At 37.0% G+C, this 19,486-nt stretch overlaps 1 non-coding gene across 1 annotated transcript; it reads right to left on the reverse strand.

Moving 5' to 3' along the window:
- Positions 1-624: 624 nt before the first annotated feature.
- Positions 625-697, reverse strand: TRNAR-CCG (transfer RNA arginine (anticodon CCG)). Its single transcript has one exon. It is a non-coding gene; the product is annotated as a tRNA-Arg (tRNA).
- Between the last annotated feature and the right edge of the window lie 18,789 nt (positions 698-19,486).

Consider the following 19,486-nt stretch of genomic DNA (forward strand, 5'->3'; position numbering starts at 1 on the left):
ATCTGCATCACCTACATCACACGTCTTCGTACTTAGTACTAATTGCTCTATGGCAGGGCAGCTTGCCTAGGACGTAATTATTTAATGCAATTATGTATGGTTCCATATAATATAATGAAAACATGGACATATAGAATCATTTTTCAACTCGATCTTGAGATGTTATCAAGTTAATTAGGTGTAAGAGTAATTATTGATAAGTAATCAATTTAGTAATAATTTTGCAAGAAAAAAAAAATCTGTAGGACCTCATATATTTATATTATTTAATCTTTCTGTATTATAAATATTGTGAGAGTAGTGACTTTTCAACTCTTCTAGTCTTCTTAGATCAGAGTTCAAAAGCTACAACTCTACTGGCTGTTCTTATATACGTACGTTAATATGTTGTGTTATATATTACATATAAAGTGTTGATAATAACTTGATACACGTAGTATTATTTGTTTTGAAACTTTAATTATAAGTAGATTAAAAAATAGCTGAGTTCACCTAGAATAAAAGTAGAAAATGTAACAGAATTCGTAAATAAAAAGTAACCATATGAACAAGTATTAGGTGAATTTTGCATAATTTGCCATGGCTTCGTCCTGATATGAGAAGAAGCACTTTTAATAAAAAGATCGTTCACGGTGGGACTCGAACCCACAGTCTCCCGCTCCGGAGGCGAGCGCCTTATCCATTAGGCCACGCGAACACCTACATTCAAATAGTATTAAATAGACATATCCAAAAAATTAAGGGCTTTAAAACACAAAACTCAAAAAACCTCTTAAATATTCTCAAACATAATTATACAGTAGGAAAGATTTTTTAATATGATATTCTAATAACTTTAATCATTTAGATATAATAAAAAAGTATATATAAATTTTAAATTTGACCGATAAAATACACATAGTGTATATTTGGGTGTCATTATTTTGATAAATTTTTTTTTTATTTTTTGTGTATTTGATAAATTTCTAGTAGTAAAAATAAAAGTATTAGAAAAATTAAAAAAAAAATCTTTTTTGAAAAACTACAATTTACATCTTTTTTTAAAATATATTTTTTCTAAGAAAAAAAGATATTTTATAATCATTAATAGACAAAAATATCCTTACCAAAATTTTGAAAAGGCATCTTTTATTCCCTTTCTTTCGTTGATGAATGTACTACACATTCAACAAGTCATCAGGTTCTTATCTTTATTCTTCACGCAAACTCAATGAACAGTGTGTATAGTTTAATCAACAATTGCAGTTCTACAATGAACCAAATCAACAATCGTTCCAGCAGTGTGCAAATTCAAACCCTCCATCAATGTCTCCTTGCAAATTTCATTTTCTTTTGCTATAATCATACATTGTATGAACAAAAACTTGGATTTTCTGCCAATTTACTAACTTCTTAAATATACGTGATATCTTTTAGTTTTGTTTTTATTTTCATAGATGAGTTTATTATATTTTATACATTGTGTAATACCCTACCACACAAAACTTTACACTTAGGAAGGATATAAAACACATACATATATTAATAGGAAGGATATAATAAACTAGGAATCTTGAAAAATGGATAAAACAAAATCGCAAAATGAAAAGCGCAACGCTCAAGAAACGGAATTACTTGCGTGCTAAGAAACCTGAAGGTTAAAGATATAAATAAGCGAAAGAGCGACAAGAGGGTTGGTGGACAAAATTGTGATCCTCAAAATTGGTCTCTTTGTATTTGCATGAAATCAAAAATACCCCAAAGAGATCATGGTATGATGAATTGGGATCTTAATAATCCCTGGTAATGGCACCAACAGCTTAGTGTTGTTGTTGGACCAAAAGAGTTACAGGCACTGTTAGAGAAGCTCACAACTCCGTTCAACTTAACCAGCAAGTGTATTGGGTCATCAAAGTAATACCTTACGTGAGTAAGGGTCGATTCCACAGAGATTGTTGGTATGAAGCAAGCTATGGTCACCTTGTAAATCTCAGTTAGGCAAATTAAATGGTTTATGATGAGTTCGAAAATTAATAATAAACAAAAAATAAAATAGGATAGAAACACTTATGTAAATTAATGGTGGGGATTTTAGATAGGCGTGTGGAGATGCTAGAATCCTCTCGAATCTCTGTTTTCCTATTGCTTTCATCCAATCCTTCTTACTCCTTTCCATGGCAAGCTGTATGTAGGGCGTCACCGTCGTCAATGGCTACTTTTCATCCTCTCGGGAAAATGGTCCTATGCGCTGTCTCTGCATGGCTAATCGTCTGGAGGCATCACCCTTGACAATGGCTACATCCCATCCTCTCAGTGAAAATGGTCCTATGCTCTGTCATAGCATGGCTAATCATCTGTCGGTTCTCAATCAGGTTGGAATAGAATCCCTTGATTCTTTTGCGTCTGTCACTGACGCCCAGCCTTCAGGAGTTTGAAGCCCGTCACAGTCATTCAGTACCGGAATCTTACTCGGAATACCACAGACAAGGTTAGACTTTCCAGATTCCCAGAATCCTACTCGGAATACCACAGACAAGGTTAGACTTTCCGGATTCCCATGAATTCCGCCATCTATCTAGCTTATACCACGAAGATTCTGTTGGGAAATCTAAGAGATATGCGCCCGGCCTAAGATAGAACGGAAGTGGTTGTCAGTCACGCGCGTTCATAGGTGAGAATGATGATGAGTGTCACGGATCATCACATTCATCAAGTTGTTGTGCAACGTATATCTTGGAATAAGAATAAAAGAGAATTGAATAGAAAATAATAGTAATTGTATTGAAACTTGAGGTACAGCAGAGCTCCACACCCTTAATCTATGGTGTGTAGAAACTCCACCGTTGAAAATACATAAGTGAAAGGTTCAGGCATGGCCGAATGGCCAGCCCCCTGAATGATCAAAAGACCGAATGGTCAAAAGATGACTAATACACTAGTAAAAAGTCTTATTTATACTAAACTAGCTACTAGGGTTTACATGAGTAAGTAATTGATGCATAAATCCACTTCCGAGGCCCACTTGGTGTATGTTTGGGATGATCTTGATCTATCCACGAGCTGAGGCTTCTCTTGGAGTTGAACGCCAAGTTATAACGTGTTTTGGGTGTTCAACTCCGGGTTGTGACGTGTTTCTGGCGTTTAACTCCAGACAGCAGCATGTACTTGACGTTGAGCGCCACTTTATGTCGTCAATTTCCGAATAAAGTATGGACTATTATATATTGCTGAAAAGCTCTGGATGTCTACTTTCCAACGCTGTTGAGAGCGCGCCAGTTGGAGTTCTGTAGCTCCAGAAAATCCATTTTGAGTGCAGAGAGGTCAGATTCCAACAGCATCAGCAGTCCTTTGTCAGCCTCCTATCAGAGTTTTGCTCAAGTCCCTCAATTTCAGCCAGAAATTACCTGAAATCACAGAAAAACACACAAACTCATAGTAAAGTCCAGAAATGTGAATTTAACATAAAAACTAATGAAAACATCCCTGAAAGTAGCTTAAACTTACTAAAAACTACCTAAAAACAATGCCAAAAAGCGTATAAATTATCCGCTCATCACAACACCAAACTTAAATTGTTGCTTGTCCCCAAGCAACTGAAAATCAATTAGGATAAAAAGAAGAGAATATACTATAAATTCCAGAATATCAATGAATATTAATTATAATTAGATGAGCGAGACTTGTAGCTTTTTGCTTCTGAACAGTTTTGGCATCTCATTTTTTTCCTTTGAAGTTTAGAATGATTGGCTTCTCTAGGAACTTAGAATTTCGGATAGTGTTATTGACTTTCCTAGTTAAGTATGTTGATTCTTGAACACAGCTACTTATGAGTCTTGGCCGTGGCCCTAAGCATTTTGTTTTCCAGTATTACCACCGGATACATAAATGCCACAGACACATGACTGGGTGAACCTTTTCAGATTGTGACTCAGCTTTGCTAGCGTCCCCAGTTAGAGGTGTCCAGAGCTCTTAAGCACACTCTTTTTGCTTTGGATCACGACTTTAACTGCTCAGTCTCAAGCTTTTCACTTGGGCCTTCATGACACAAGCACATGGTTAGGGACAGCTTGATTTAGCCGCTTAGGCCTGGATTTGATTTCCTTGGGCCCTCCTATCCAATGATGCTCAAAGCCTTGGATCCTTTTTACCCTTGCCTTCTGGTTTTAAGGGCTATTGGCTTTTTCTGCTTGCTTTTTCTTTTTCTTTCTATTTTTTTCGCCATTTATTTTGCAAGCTTTTCTTTTTTTTTTCACTGCTTTTTCTTGCTTCAAAAATCAATTTTATGATTTTTCAGATTATCAATAACATTTCTCTTTGTTCATCATTCTTTCAAGAGCCAACAATTTTAACATTCATAAACAACAAGATCAAAAATATGCACTATTCAAGCATTCATTCAGAAAACAAAAAGTATTGTCACCACATCAATATAATTAAATTAAATTCAAGGATAAATTCGAAATTCATGTACTTCTTGTTCTTTTGAATTAAAACATTTTTCATTTAAGAAAGGTGAAGGATTTATAGAATTTATTCATAGCTTTAAGACATAGTTACTACATCCTAATGATCATGAAGTAGAGACACAAAACATAGATAGACATGAAGGATAAAAACCGAAAAAGCAGAGAAAATAAGAACAAGGAATGAGTCCACCTGAGTGAGGGTGGCGCCTTCTTGAAGGTCCAATGGTGCTTTTTGAGCTCCTTTATGTCTCTTCCTTGCTTCTGTTGCATGATCCCTAGTGATTTTGGTGTTCCTATCCTTAGTTGCTTCCAATAATTATGTGGAGGAACATGTATCCCCTGAGGTATCTCAGGGATTTCTTGAAGAGGGAATTTCTCATGCTCTCTTGATGTGCAGTCAAATGCTCTTCTACTGAGCTATGGACCCTTGAGATGAATCTCTCTATCTCCCATGACTCAGAGGTGGAAGCTTTTGTTTTCTCTTAGTTTCCTCTTCAGAATCCTTTCAGGTTCAGGATCAATTTCAACAAGAGTGCCTTTTTCCTTGTTCCTGCTCATATGAAAGAGAAGAAAACAAGAAAAGAAGAGGAATCATCTATGTCACAGACTCACAGTATAGAGATTCCTTTATGTTAGTAGAAGAAAAAAAGGGGAGGAGAGTGAAGAAGAATGGGTTCGGATATTTGGATGAAGAGAGGTGAAGAGAAGTGTTAGTAAATAATTAATTAAATAGAATAAGAAAAGAGAGGGAGAATTCGAAAATAATTTTAAAAAGGTGTTAGTAATTTTTGAAAATTAGAGATAAGATAAGATTAAAATTAAAATTTAAAACAAAAAAGAATTTTTGAAAAAGAGATGAGATATTTTCGAAATTAGGGAGGGAGAAGTAGTTAGTTGGTTTTGAAAAAGATAAGAAACAAACAAAAAGTTAGTTGGTTGATTGAAAAAGATTTGAAGTTTTTAATTTTAAAAAGATAAGAAGATAGGAAGATAGAAAAGATATTTTAAAATCAAATTTTGAAAAAGATAAAATTTTGAAAAAGATATGATAAAAAGATAAGATAAGAAGATGTGATAAAAAGATATGTTGAAAAAGATTTAATTTTCAAAATTAAAATTGATTACTTGACTAACAAGTAACTACAAGATATGATTCTAGAATTTAAAGATTGAACCTTTCTTAACAAGAAAGTAACAAACTTCAAATTTTTGAATCAATCACATTAATTGTTAGCTAATTTTTGAAAATTTGATATAAAGATAAGAAAAAGATTTTGAAAAATTTTGAAACAGATTTTTGAAAAAGAGGAAAAATTGGAAAAGATATGATTTTTTGAAAAAGATTTTGAAAAGATAAGATTTTTTAATTTTTGAAAATTCGACTTGACTTGTAAGAATAACTAATTTTAAAAATTTTTGACTAAGTCAACTCAAATTTTTGAAAATTATGAGAAAAATAAGGAAAAGATATTTTTTTTGATTTTTTTTTGAATTTTTAATTATGAGAGAGAAAAACACAATTATGACCCAAAACATAAAAATTTTGGATCAAAACACATGATGCATGCAAGAACACTATGAATGTTAAGATGAACACCAAGAACACTTTGAAGATCATGATGAACATCAAGAACATATTTTTGAAAAATTTTTTATGCAAAGAAAACATGCAAGACACCAAACTTAGAAATCTTTAATGCATGGACTCTAACAAACAAAAAATGCATATGAAAAACAACAAACATCACAAAACAAGAAAACATCAAGATCAAACAAGAAGACTTGTCAAGAATAACATGAAGATCATGAAGAACACCATGAATGCATGGCTAATCGTCTGGAGGCATCACCCTTGACAATGGCTACATCCCATCCTCTCAGTGAAAATGGCCCTATGCTCTGTCACAGCACGGCTAATCATCTGTCGGTTCTCAATCAGGTTGGAATAGAATCCCTTGATTCTTTTGCGTCTGTCACTGACGCCCAGCCTTCAGGAGTTTGAATCTCGTCACAGTCATTCATTACCGGAATCTTACTCGGAATACCACAGACAAGGTTAGACTTTCCAGATTCCTGGAATCCTACTCGAAATACCACAGACAAGGTTAGACTTTCCGGATTCCCATGAATGCCGCCATCTATCTAGCTTATACCACGAAGATTCTGTTGGGGAATCTAAGAGATATGCGCCCGGCCTAAGATAGAACGGAAGTGGTTGTCAGTCACGCGCGTTCATAGGTGAGAATGATGATGAGTGTCACGGATCATCACATTCATCAAGTTGTTGTGCAACGTATATCTTGGAATAAGAATAAAAGAGAATTGAATAGAAAATAATAGTAATTGTATTGAAACTTGAGGTACAGCAGAGCTCTACACCCTTAATCTATGGTGTGTAGAAACTCCACCGTTGAAAATACATAAGTGAAAGATTCAGGCATGGCCGAATGGCCAGCCCCCTGAATGATAAAAAGACCGAATGGTCAAAAGATGACTAATACACTAGTAAAAAGTCTTATTTATACTAAACAAGCTACTAGGGTTTACATGAGTAAGTAATTGATGCATAAATCCACTTCTGGGGCCCACTTAGTGTATGTTTGGGCTGATCTTGATCTATCCACGAGCTGAGGCTTCTCTTGGAGTTGAACGCCAAGTTATAATGTGTTTTGGGCGTTCAACTCCGGGTTGTGACGTGTTTCTGGCGTTTAACTCCAGACAACAACATATACTTGGCGTTGAGCGCCACTTTACGTCGTCAATTTCCGAATAAAGTATGGACTATTATATATTGCTGGAAAGCTCTGGATGTCTACTTTCCAACGCCGTTGAAAGCGCACCAGTTGGAGTTTTGTAGCTCCAGAAAATCCATTTTGAGTGCAGGGAGGTCAGATTCAAATAGCATCAGCAGTCCTTTGTCAGCTTCCTATCAGAGTTTTGCTCAAGTCCCTCAATTTCAGTCAGAAATTACCTGAAATCACAGAAAAACACACAAACTCATAGTAAAGTACAGAAATGTGAATTTAACATAAAAACTAATGAAAACATCCCTGAAAGTAGCTTAAACTTACTAAAAACTACCTAAAAACAATGCCAAAAAGCGTATAAATTATCCGCTCATCAAGGGTCAAGGAATACAGTGAAACTAGCTCCTGACTCAGCCTGTGAAGCCAAGGCTAGCCGGAGAATATTTACATATATACATAAATATCCCCAAGAAAAAACCAAAATACAGAAATAAGTTTCCTAACTCTCCTGTAATCCTCTATGAGGAACAAAATAATCAAGTTTCGTGGAGAGCAAGCTAAATGCATATATACATATATACAGACAAAACCTAAAATGAACGCAGGTACTACTCCGCTTCATGATCCAGACGCCTAGAAAGGAGCCTCTCGACCTGCATCTAAAAACAACAACACAGTATGGGATGAGAACCGGCCGGAGGTTCTCAGCATGGTAAAGGTGCAACGCGTATAATAAATAAAGTCCTGGAAATGTCAGAGGCAATCCTATAACTCCATTATCAAAATTACAGAACTTTATTTCTAAGTAAAAGCCATAAATAGGGGTAGGTGTTCTAAGCTATTCCTATACTTACTCAAATTCAGACCTAACATAACCACCAACCCTTTTTCACCCTTCCTCCGTTCCCCCGGCATCCATAAATCATGCAGAGACAAGCAAACAAACAAATTCACTCACAAGTAAGAAGCAGATACTGCAAATAGCAAGAATGGCAGGTAGCAAGATATATACTCAGTTAGGCAAGCTCAGATAATGCATAGCAATCAAAACAAACAAACGCATACGATGCATGCCTGTCCTATGGCTGATAAGGCTCATCTGTCTATTATCCAGCCAACTTGACAAGTCCAAAAACCTTAGACTGTCCCCCGTCGCGCATCTCCATGAGTCTATGCATAGATTTTACATTCATATATAATTCAAATCACTCACTGGAGGCTATCCATACCCGGAAATTTATACATGCCCAGTCACCCTTACGACGTAGGGTCAATAGAGTATCGAGATTCAACCTGAAACACGTGGTGGCGAGCCACGGTTCTGTTACCCAGGGAAACTCCTATCTCATTTATCATTCATAAGCCATTTCATTTACACAATCAATATATAATCATTTGTCAAGCCATGGCACTAAACTTCATTTAACTTTTTATCTCCTTCACATAACTCATAATTTTATCTCTTACTTTATCCCTAAGTTATCCTATTTTCCTAGCTCCAATTAGCTATTGGACTTAGTACTATACTTGATGAGCGGATAATTTGTACGCTTTTTGGCATTGTTTTTAGTATGTTTTTAGTATGTTTTAGTTCGTTTTTACTATATTTTTATTAGTTTTTAGTTAAAATTCACTTTTCTGGACTTTACTATGAGTTTGTGTGTTTTTTTGTGATTTCAGGTATTTTCTGGCTGAAATTAAGGGACCTGAGCAAAAATCTGATTCAGAGGCTGAAAAGGACTGCAGATGCTATTGGATTCTGACTTCCCTGCACTCGAAGTGGATTTTCTGGAGCTACAGACGCCCAATTGGCGCGCTCTCAACTGCGTTGGAAAGTAGACATCTTGGGCTTTCCAGCAATGTATAATAGTTCATACTTTGTCCACGATTTGATGGCCCAAACTGGCGTTCCAAATCAGCTCAAAACTGCCCGGCGTTAAACGCCGGAACTGGCACAAGAATGGGAGTTAAACGCCCAAACTGGCACAAAAGCTGGCGTTTAACTCCAAGAAGAGTCTATACACGAAAATGCTTCAATGCTCAGCCCAAGTACACACCAAGTGGGCCCGGAAGTGGATTTTTATGTCATTTACTCATATTTGTAAACCCTAAGCTACTAGTTCTCTATAAGTAGGACCTTTTGCTATTGTATTTTCATCCTTTGATCACTTTAGATCCTTAGATCATCTTTGGATGTCTAGTTCTTAGATTATTGGGGGCTGGCCTCTCGGCCATGCCTAGACCTTGTTCTTATGTATTTTCAACGGTGGAGTTTCTACACACCATAGATTAAGGTGTGGAGCTCTGCGGTACCTCGAGTATTAATGCAATTACTATTGTTCTTCAATTCAATTCAGCTTATTATTGTTCTAAGATATTCATTCGCACCCAAGAACATGATGAATGTGATGATTATGTGACGCTCATCATCATTCTCACTTATGAACGCGTGCCTGACAACCACTCCCGTTCTACAAGCAAACAAGGCTTGAATGTTTATCTCTTGGATTTCTTAATCGGAATCTTCGTGGTATAAGCTAGAATTGATGGCAGCACTAGAGAGAATCCAGAAGGTCTAAACCTTTTCTATGGTATTCTGAGTAGGATTTAAGGATTGAATGACTGTGACGAGCTTCAAACTTGCGATTGTGGGGCGTTAGTGACAGACGCAAAAGAATTACTGGATTCTATTCCGACATGATCGAGAACCGACAGCTGAATAGCCGTGCTGTGACAGAGCGCGTTGAACATTTTCACTGAGAGGATGGGAGGTAGCCACTGACAACGGTGAAACCCTACATACAGCTTGCCATGGAAAGGAATAAGAAGGATTGGATGAAGACAGTAGGAAAGCAGAGAGACGGAAGGGACAAAGCATCTTCATACGCTTATCTGAAATTCTCACCAATGAATTGCATAAGTATCTCTATCTTTATTTTATGCTTTATTCATAAATCATCTATAACCATTTGAATCTGCCTGACTGAGATTTACAAGATGACCATAGCTTGCTTCATACCAACAATCTCCGTGGGATCAACCCTTACTCGTGTAAGGTTTATTACTTGGATGACCCAGTGCACTTGCTGGTTAGTTGTGCGAAGTTGTGATAAAGAGTTGAGATTACAATTGTGCGTACCATGTTGATGGCGCCATTGATGATCACAATTTCGTGCACCAAATTTTTGGCGCCGTTGCCGGGGAATTAAATGTCCTAACTACAGTTTCGCATTTGTTCCCTGCAATAACAGTGCCAAGTTTTGATCCGGCAACAACACCAAGTTTTTGGCGCCGTTGCCGGGGATTGTTTGAGTTTGGACAACTGACGATTCATCTTGTTGCTTAGATTATGTATTTTTATGAATTTTTAAGAATGAATTCTAGTGTTTCAAGGTGATGTTCTTATCATCACCAAAGCTGATTGATCTTCATTAATTTAGCTCTTGAATGCAATGTCCTGCTGAAGCTTGGCTAGCCATGTCTAATTCCTTTAGACTGAAGCTTTAGACTAACATTGCATGATTCATGGAATTCTTATTAAAAATTTTGAATTTCTTTGTTTTCTTCTCCATATAATTTTCGAAAAAACCAAAAAATTACAAAATCATAAAAAAAAATATTTCTTGTTTTTGAGTCTAGTGTCTCATTTTAAGTTTGGTATCAATTGCATGTTTCTGTTCTTTTTGCATTTATTATGTGTCTTCATTGATCTTCAAGTTGTTCTTGATGATTTACTTGCTCTGATCTTTAAATTCTCTTGTTTTGTGTGTTTTGTTGTTTCTCATATGCATTCTTAATTTGTTAGTGTCAGTAGTATACAAACTTCTAAGTTTGGTGTCTTGCATGCATTGTTCATTTGATTTTAGTTGCATTTTGATTTTTCCTCATCATTAAAAATCCAAAAAAAAATTTTTAATTTGTGTCTTTTCAAGTCAATAATGCAGAGAATTGAAGATTCAGAACATATAGCAGAGGAATTACACAGAAAAAGCTGGGCGTTCAAAACGCCCAGTGAGGAAGGAAAACTGGCGTTTAAACGTCAGCCAGAATACCTGGCTGGGCATTTAACGCCCAAAAGGGTAGCATTTTGGGCGTTAAACGCCAGAATGTATACCATTCTGGGCGTTTAACGCCAGGATGGCACAAGAGGGAATATTTTGTTTTCAATTCAAATTTTTTTCAAGTTTTCATAATTTTTCAAAATCAAATCTTTTTCAAATCATATCTTTTCAATCATATATTTTCAAAATCAATTTCTTTCCAATTTTAAAAATACTTGCTAAAAATTAAAGATTTGATTCAACATTTCAAGTATGTTGCCTTTTCTGTTGAGAAAGGTTTAATGTTTGAATCATATCTTTTCTTATTAGCCAAGTCATTGATTTTAAAAATCAAATCTTTTTAAATTGTTTTTCAATCATATCTTCTCAATCATATCTTTTTAAAACTATATATTTTCAATCATATCTTTTTAATCACATCTTTTTCAAAATAAGTTTTCAATCATATCTTTTTGATTTCTAATTTCAAAATCTTTTTCAAAAATCACTTTATCTCTTTCCCAATCATATTTTTTCGAAAATCATTCTTCAATTTTTCAAAATGTTTTTAAAATGTTTTTAAATTTATTTTTGAAAATTTCTTCCCCTCTTCTCACATCCTTCTATTTATGGACTAACATGTACAATTCGAACTCTATCTTTCTAAGTTCGAATTCTTCTACCTCTTCCTTCTATTTTTCTTTTCCTCTGACACCTCAAGGAATCTCTATACTGTGACATAGAGGATTCCATATTTTCTTGTTCTCTTCTCTTTCATATGAGCAGGAGCAAAGACAAAAGCATTCTTGTTAAGGCTGACCATGAACCTGAAAGGACTTTGAAGTGAAAACTAAGAGAAGTTAAAGCACAACTATCTGTAGAGGACCTAACAGAAATCTTAAAACAAGAAGAAGACATGGCAGTCGAAAACAACAACAATGCCAACAATGCAAGGAAGGTGCTGGGTGACTTTACCGCACCTACTCCCGACTTCTATGGGAGAAGCATCTCTATCCCTGCCATTGGAGCAAACAACTTTGAGCTTAAGCCTCAATTAGTTTCTCTAATGCAACAGAATTGCAAGTTCCATGAACTTTCATTGGAAGATCCTCATCAATTTTTAGCTGAGTTATTGCAAATCTGTGACACTGTTAAGACCAATAGGGTTGACCCTGAGGTCTACAGACTTATGCTATTCCCTTTTGCTGTAAGAGACAGAGCTCGGATATGGTTGGACTCACAACCTAAAGAAAGCTTGAACTCTTGGGAAAAGCTAGTTAATGCCTTCTTGGCAAAGTTCTTTCCACCTCAAAAATTGAGTAAGCTTAGAGTGGAAGTCCAAACCTTCAGACAGAAGGAAGGTGAATTCCTCTATGAAGCTTCGGAAAGATACAAACAATTGATTAGAAAGTGTCCCTCTGACATGCTTTCTGAATGAAGCATAATAGGTATCTTCATGATGGTCTGTCTGAACTGTCCAAGATGTCATTGGATAGCTCTGCTGGAGGATCTCTTCATCTGAAGAAGACGCCTGCAGAAGCTCAAGAACTCATTGAAATGGTTGCAAATAACCAATTCATGTACACTTCTGAAAGGAATCCTGTGAACAATGGGACGAATCAGAAGAAAGGAGTTCTTGAGATTGATACTCTGAATGCTATATTGGCTCAGGACAAAACATTGACTCAGCAAGTCAATATGATTTCTCAAAGTCTGTCTGGAATGCAAGCTGCACCAGGCAGTACTAAGGATGCTTCATCTGAAGAAGAAGCTTATGATCCTGAGAACCCTTCAATGGAAGAGGTGAATTACATGGGAGAACCCTATGGAAACACCTATAATCCTTCATGGAGAAATCATCCAAATCTCTCATGGAAGGATCAACAGAGACCTCAACAAGGTTTCAACAACAATAATGGTGGAAGAAACAGGTTTAGCAATGGCAAGCGTTTTCCATCATCTTCTCAGCAACAGACAAAGGATTCTAAGCAGAGCCACTCTGACTTAGCAACCATGGTCTCTGATCTAATCAAAACCACTCAAAGTTTCATGACTGAAACAAGGTCCTCCATTAGAAACTTGGAGGCACAAGTGGGTCAGCTGAGTAAGAAAGTTACTGAACTCCCCCTAGTACTCTTCCAAGCAATACAGAAGAGAATCCAAAAGGAGAGTGCAAGGCCATCAACATGGCCGAATTTGGAGAGGAGGAAGAGGCAGTGATCGCCACTGAGGAAGACCTCAATGGACGTCCACTGGCCTCCAATGAGTTCCCTAATGAGGAACCATGGGAATCTGAGGCTCACACTGAGACTATAGAGATTCCAATGGATTTACTTCTGCCATTCATGAGCTCTGATGAGTATTCTTCCTCTGAAGAGGATGAAGATGTCACTGAAGAGCAAGTTGCTAAGTATCTTGGAGCAATCATGAAGCTAAATGACAAGTTATTTGGTAATGAGACTTGGAGGGATGAACCCCCTTTACTCACCAAAGAACTGGTTGACTTGTCTAGGCAGAAACTACCTCAAAAGAGACAGGACCATGGGAAATTCTCAATACCTTGTACAATAGGCACCATGACCTTCAAGAAGGCTCTGTGTGACCTAGGCTCAAGCATAAACCTCATGCCTCTCTCTATAATGGAGAAGCTAGGTATCTTTGAGGTGCAAGCTGCAAGAATCTTACTAGAGATGGCCGACAATTCAAGAAAACAAGCTTATGGACTTGTAGAGGATGTTCTGGTAAAAATTGAAGACCATTACATCCCTGCTGATTTCATAGTCCTAGAGACTGGGAAGTGCATGGATGAATCCATCATCCTTGGCAGACCCTTCCTAGCCACAACAAAGGCTGTGATTGATGTTGACAGAGGAGAATTGATCATTCAAGTGAATGAAGAATCCCTTGTGTTTAAGGCTCAAGAATATCCCTCTGTAACCATGGAGAGGAAGCATGAAGAGCTTCTCTCAAAACAGAGTCAAACAGAGCCCCCACAGTCAAACTCTAAGTTTGGTGTTGAGAGGCCTCAACCAACTTCTATGTTTGGTGTTGAACCCCCACATTCAAACTCTAAGTTTGGTATTGGGAGGTTCCAACATTGCTCTGAGTATCTGTGAGGCTCCATGAGAGCCCACTGTCAAGCTACTGACATTAAAGAAGCGCTTGTTGGGAGGCAACCCAATGTTATATTTATCTAATTTCCTTTGTTATTTTATGTTTTTTATAGGTTGATGATCATGGAAAGTTACAAAATCAATTGAAAAAGCAGAAACAGAATGAAAAATAGAAAGAAAAACAGCACATCCTAGAGGAGAATCTTGCTGGCGTTTAAACGCCAGTAAGGGCAGCAAATGGGCGTTTAAAGCCCAGTCTGGCACCATTCTGGGTGTTTAACGCCAGAAAGGGGCACCAGACTGGCGTTAAACGCCAGGAAAGGGCAAGAAGTTGGTGTTAAACGCCAGAAATGGGCACCAGCCCGGCGTTTAACGCCAGAATTGGCATAAAGAGCATTTTTGCTCGCCACTTGGTGCAGGGATGACTTTTCCTTGACACCTCAGGATCTGTGGACCACACAGGATCCCCCCTACCCCACCACGCTCTCTCTTCTTCACCCATTCCCCAAAACCCCCTCACCTATCAAATCCCACTATTCTCTTCACCACTCACATCCATCCTTCATAAAACCCCACCTACCTCACCATTCAAATTCAAACCACTTTTCCTCCCAAACCCACCCATAATGGCCGAACCATACACCCCCTCTCCACTCCTATATAAACCCATCTTCACTCCTTCATTTTCACAAAACCTAAACACTACTTCTCTCCTTGGCCGAAATACAAAGCCACATCCATCTCCTCTATTTCTTCTTCTTCTACTCTCTTCTTTCTTCTCTTGCTCGAGGACGAGCAAACCTTCTAAGTTTTGTGTGGTAAAAGCATTGCTTTTTGTTTTTCCATAACCATTTATGGCACCTAAGGCTGGAGAAACCTCTAGAAAGAGGAAAGGGAAGGCAAAAGCCTCCTCCTCCGAGTCAGGGGAGATAGAGAGATTCATCTCAAGGGTCCATCAAGACCACTTCTATGAAGTTGTGGCCATGAAGAAGGTGATCCCCGAGGTCCCTTTCAAACTCAAAAAGAGTGAATATCCGAAGAAGAGGTTGGGAAGTTCTTACCAACCCCATTCAACAAGTCAGAATCTTAATGGTTCAAGAGTTCTATGCCAATGCATGGATCACCAAGAACCATGATCAAAATGTGAACCCGGACCCAAAGAATTGGCTTACAATGATTCAGGGGAAATACTTAGATTTCATTCCGGAAAATGTAAGGTTGGCATTCAACTTGCCATTGATGCAAGGAGATGAACACCCTTACACTAGAAGGGTCAACTTTGATCAAAGGTTGGACCAAGTCCTCATAGACATTTGTGAAGAGGGCGCTTGACGTTAGGATTTTTGCCAGTAAAGAATTTCATAAAAACAGTCGTGTTGTAGATATAGTCTCTAAACCGACAGAAATCCCTTCGTACAAACGTTTTGGTTGTCACAAGTAACAAATCCCTTTAAAATTGATAACCGAGTATTTAAACCTCGGGTCGTCTTCTCAAGGAATTGCAGGGAGGTATGTTCTTATTATTGGCTATGAAAAAGGTAAAATTGGGGGTTTTGGAAATAAGAGGGCAGTTTGTTGCACAAAAAATAATAAGAAAAATAAATAAATAACTATAAAATAAACTCTTGGCAAGGTATGGGAACTGGAGGTCATATCCTGGTTATCCTTATCAATTGTAATGAGAATTGGATTTTTCTCCCACTTTGTTAACCTCTAACTATGAAGGTAAGTTAAGTGGATGAATTCCAATTTTCAATCAACAATGAGTTTGATAACTCTAGAGTCACCAATTAATCAACCACAGTCAAGAATGTAAAAAGCTAAATTAAAATTATAAATATCTGAAATACCTTCAATTCATTCAAAGCAGTAAAATCTAACATGGAAAATATTCATAAGCCAATTGGGCAACAGGAAAATCCAAATTATTTATATCAATAAAAGACAGCAATCATCAATCTGAAATATCTCAAATAACATTAATTAAGAAAATCAATCTAAACATGGAACATTGAAAATAAATAAAAATAAAGAACCTGGGATTGAGAGTCACTCCTAAAACTAAGAGAAGTTCTAATCCTAAGAGAGAGAGGAGAGAACCTCTCTCTCTAAAACTACATCTAAAACATAAAAAGTGAATTAAGAAAAGCATGATTATGAATGGATGCATTCCCCCACTTTATAGCCTCTAATCTGTGTCCTCTGGGCCAAAAACTGGGTCAGAAACAGTCTAGAAATCACTTCCAGCGCTTTCTGGCCCGTACAGGGCGCGAAAAAGTGACGCGGCCGCATGGCTCACGCGACCACGCGGGTTGCGTTCCTACCAGGTTACGCGTTCGCGTCGTCTAGCGTCGGAGCAGCTATGGCAAATTATATATCAAATTGAAGCCCCGGACGTTAGCTTTCGAACGCAACTGGAACCGCGTCGTTTGGACCTCTGTAGCTAAAGTTATAGCCGTTTGAGTGCGAAGAGGTCAGGCTGGACAGCTTAGCAATTTCTCCAACTTATTGTATTCCTTCCATTTTTGCATGCTTCCTTTCCATCCTCTGAGCCATTCCTGCCTTATAATCTCTGAAAACACTTAACACACATATCAAGGCATCTAATGGTAATAAGAGAGGATTAATAATAAGCAAATATAAGATCAAAGAAGCATGTTTTCAATCAAAGCACATAATTAGGAAGGCAAATGTAAAACATGCGAATAGTATGAATAAGTGGGTAAAGAGTTGATAAAATCCACTCAATTGAGCACAAAATAAACCATGAAATAGTGGTTTATCAACCTCCCCACACTTAAACAATAGCATGTCCTCATGCTAAGCTCAAGAGAAACTATAACGAGATGAAGAGGAATGATAGAATGTATGAGATGCAACCTATGAATGCAACTAAATGCAAAATGCTTCTACCTACTTGGTTAAAAGTAAACAATTCTTTTAAGAACATACATGAACTAGATTTCACTAATTCAAATCATAAAAATAAAGCACAAATAGACTTGTAAGAAGAAAATAGCTTATGAAAGCGGGGAACAAGGAATTGAGCATCGAACCCTTACTGGTAGTGTATACACTCTAATCACTCAGGTGTTTATGGTTCGATCTCTCAATTCTCTACTAACCTTGCTTTCTAAGGCTTGCTCTTCATCTAACAATCAACATAAATTTAATGCACCAATACACAAATCAAGAGGTCTTTTAAGGGTTGTAATGGGGTTAGGGTCAAGGTTGGATTGTATTTGGCCAAGTGGACTAAAATTTGAATCCTTAATTAACATAAACTTTCCACCTAACTTAAGACAATCCATTTAATTAAAATACAAAATCTATCTTCCCATTAACTGTGCTTTTCACATGTTTATGCATTCCAAGTTTTGAGTACAGCTCATATGCATTGATTTCACTATTTATTTTGGGGCATTTTGTCCTCTTTTATTAATTGCTCTTTTCTTTTTTTTATTTTTTTTATTTTTATTTTTTTCAATGCATATGATTAAAGTATTGAATGCAATAACATGTGCTCAACCATTATTTTGCACATTTTTACTAAAATATACAACACCCAATTATTCAAACCAAATGTTTCAAAACCCACTTTCCCACACTTAAATCATAAGCATTCTCATTAGTCTAAGCTAACCAAGGATTCAAATTAAGGACATTATTGTTTTTCGCTTAGAGTTAATGATGTGCTAAAAATAAAGAACAAAGGGGTAAAATAGGCTCAAATTGGTTTGCAAGGGATAATGGAGGGTTAAGGCTATATGGGTATGTAAGCTCAGTGAAACAAGGCCTCAATCATATAAGTGCATGCATACATTAAACAATGGAAATATAGAATTAAGCAAGACAAAGATCACAATTTTATAGAGAAAAATACACACTAAAACAAAATTTTGGTTGATAAAATGCAACCAACTCAAATAGGTTCAAAATCTCACAGGTTTTGTGTGTTCAAACTCTAATCCATGTTCCAAAATAATATTTCTTCAAACAAGTGTAACATTAAATTTTATTCAAATTAGTGAAATGCTCTAAAAGGTTTCTTGAAAAAGAAAATATTACTTTAACCAAGTGGTAAAATATGCACAAATAAAACAGACATGCAATCAAACATGCAAATGCAACAATGAAAAACAAAGATTGGTGTTAAGAAGGACTAACTGACCCGTGGAGATCGGTATCAACCTTCCCACACTTAAAGATTGCACCGTCCTCGGTGCATGCTAAGATGTGCGAGTGGACGGGGGTTGTGGTTCCTCAGCTGGGGCTCTTTCTGTTCCTTTCCTTGCCGGTGATTTGGGAGTAGCTTTCTCTTTTCCTTTCTTGGTGGCCATCCTGAAAAAGGGAAGAGAAAGTAAATTAAATTCAAAGAGATAACTATAGCAAGGAAGAGAACGGAAAAGGTGGTGATGGATGCACATTAGGATGTAACTGACATTAACACATGCTCGCGAGTACATGTGAAAAGCCATCAATGGAAAATAGCTAGTGCATATAAGGACAAGTGAATGCAAGGTGTTTATTGGCATGCCGGCAAAGGGCATGAGTAGCATAAACCAAGCATTACTGGTAATAAATCACCATGTTTGTATTGACAATTATGGTCAATTAAAAAATAGTAAAGGGAGTTTATGAAAAGCAAGCATTGAATAGTATAAAGTAAAATAGAGAAGTGCATAATGCTATATGGGCCTTTTCACAAATACATAGCATGCATGGTGAATTCGGTATGGAAAGTATTAAAGTGAACATGCAAGCAACCCTTTAAAAATATAATTGCCAAACAATTTTGCAACAATCCACAATGACCCAAATAAAATTCCAACACCAATGAAAATAATGCAATGAATGAAAGTATGCAAACAAATTAAAATAAAATAAAAAGAAAAATAAGAAGAATGAAAAGGGAAAGAAGGGAAGAGGAAGTAAATAAGAAAGAAAAAGAAAAAATTAGGATTTGGAGGAGAGAAAGATAAGATATGTGGCAATTTTAGGGTGAGCTGTGCAGCGCATGCGACGCGGCCGCGTAGGGCAGGCGTTCGCGTGGATGCGCGTTAAGTATGGGCACGCGATCGCGTCAGTCACGCAATTGCGTGACCCATGTTATGCTTCTGGCGCGAGTGTAGCCTCGCGCC

The sequence above is a fragment of the Arachis hypogaea genome, chromosome 9 (genome assembly GCF_003086295.3).
Source record: "Arachis hypogaea cultivar Tifrunner chromosome 9, arahy.Tifrunner.gnm2.J5K5, whole genome shotgun sequence".
Classification (NCBI taxonomy): Eukaryota; Viridiplantae; Streptophyta; class Magnoliopsida; order Fabales; family Fabaceae; genus Arachis; species Arachis hypogaea.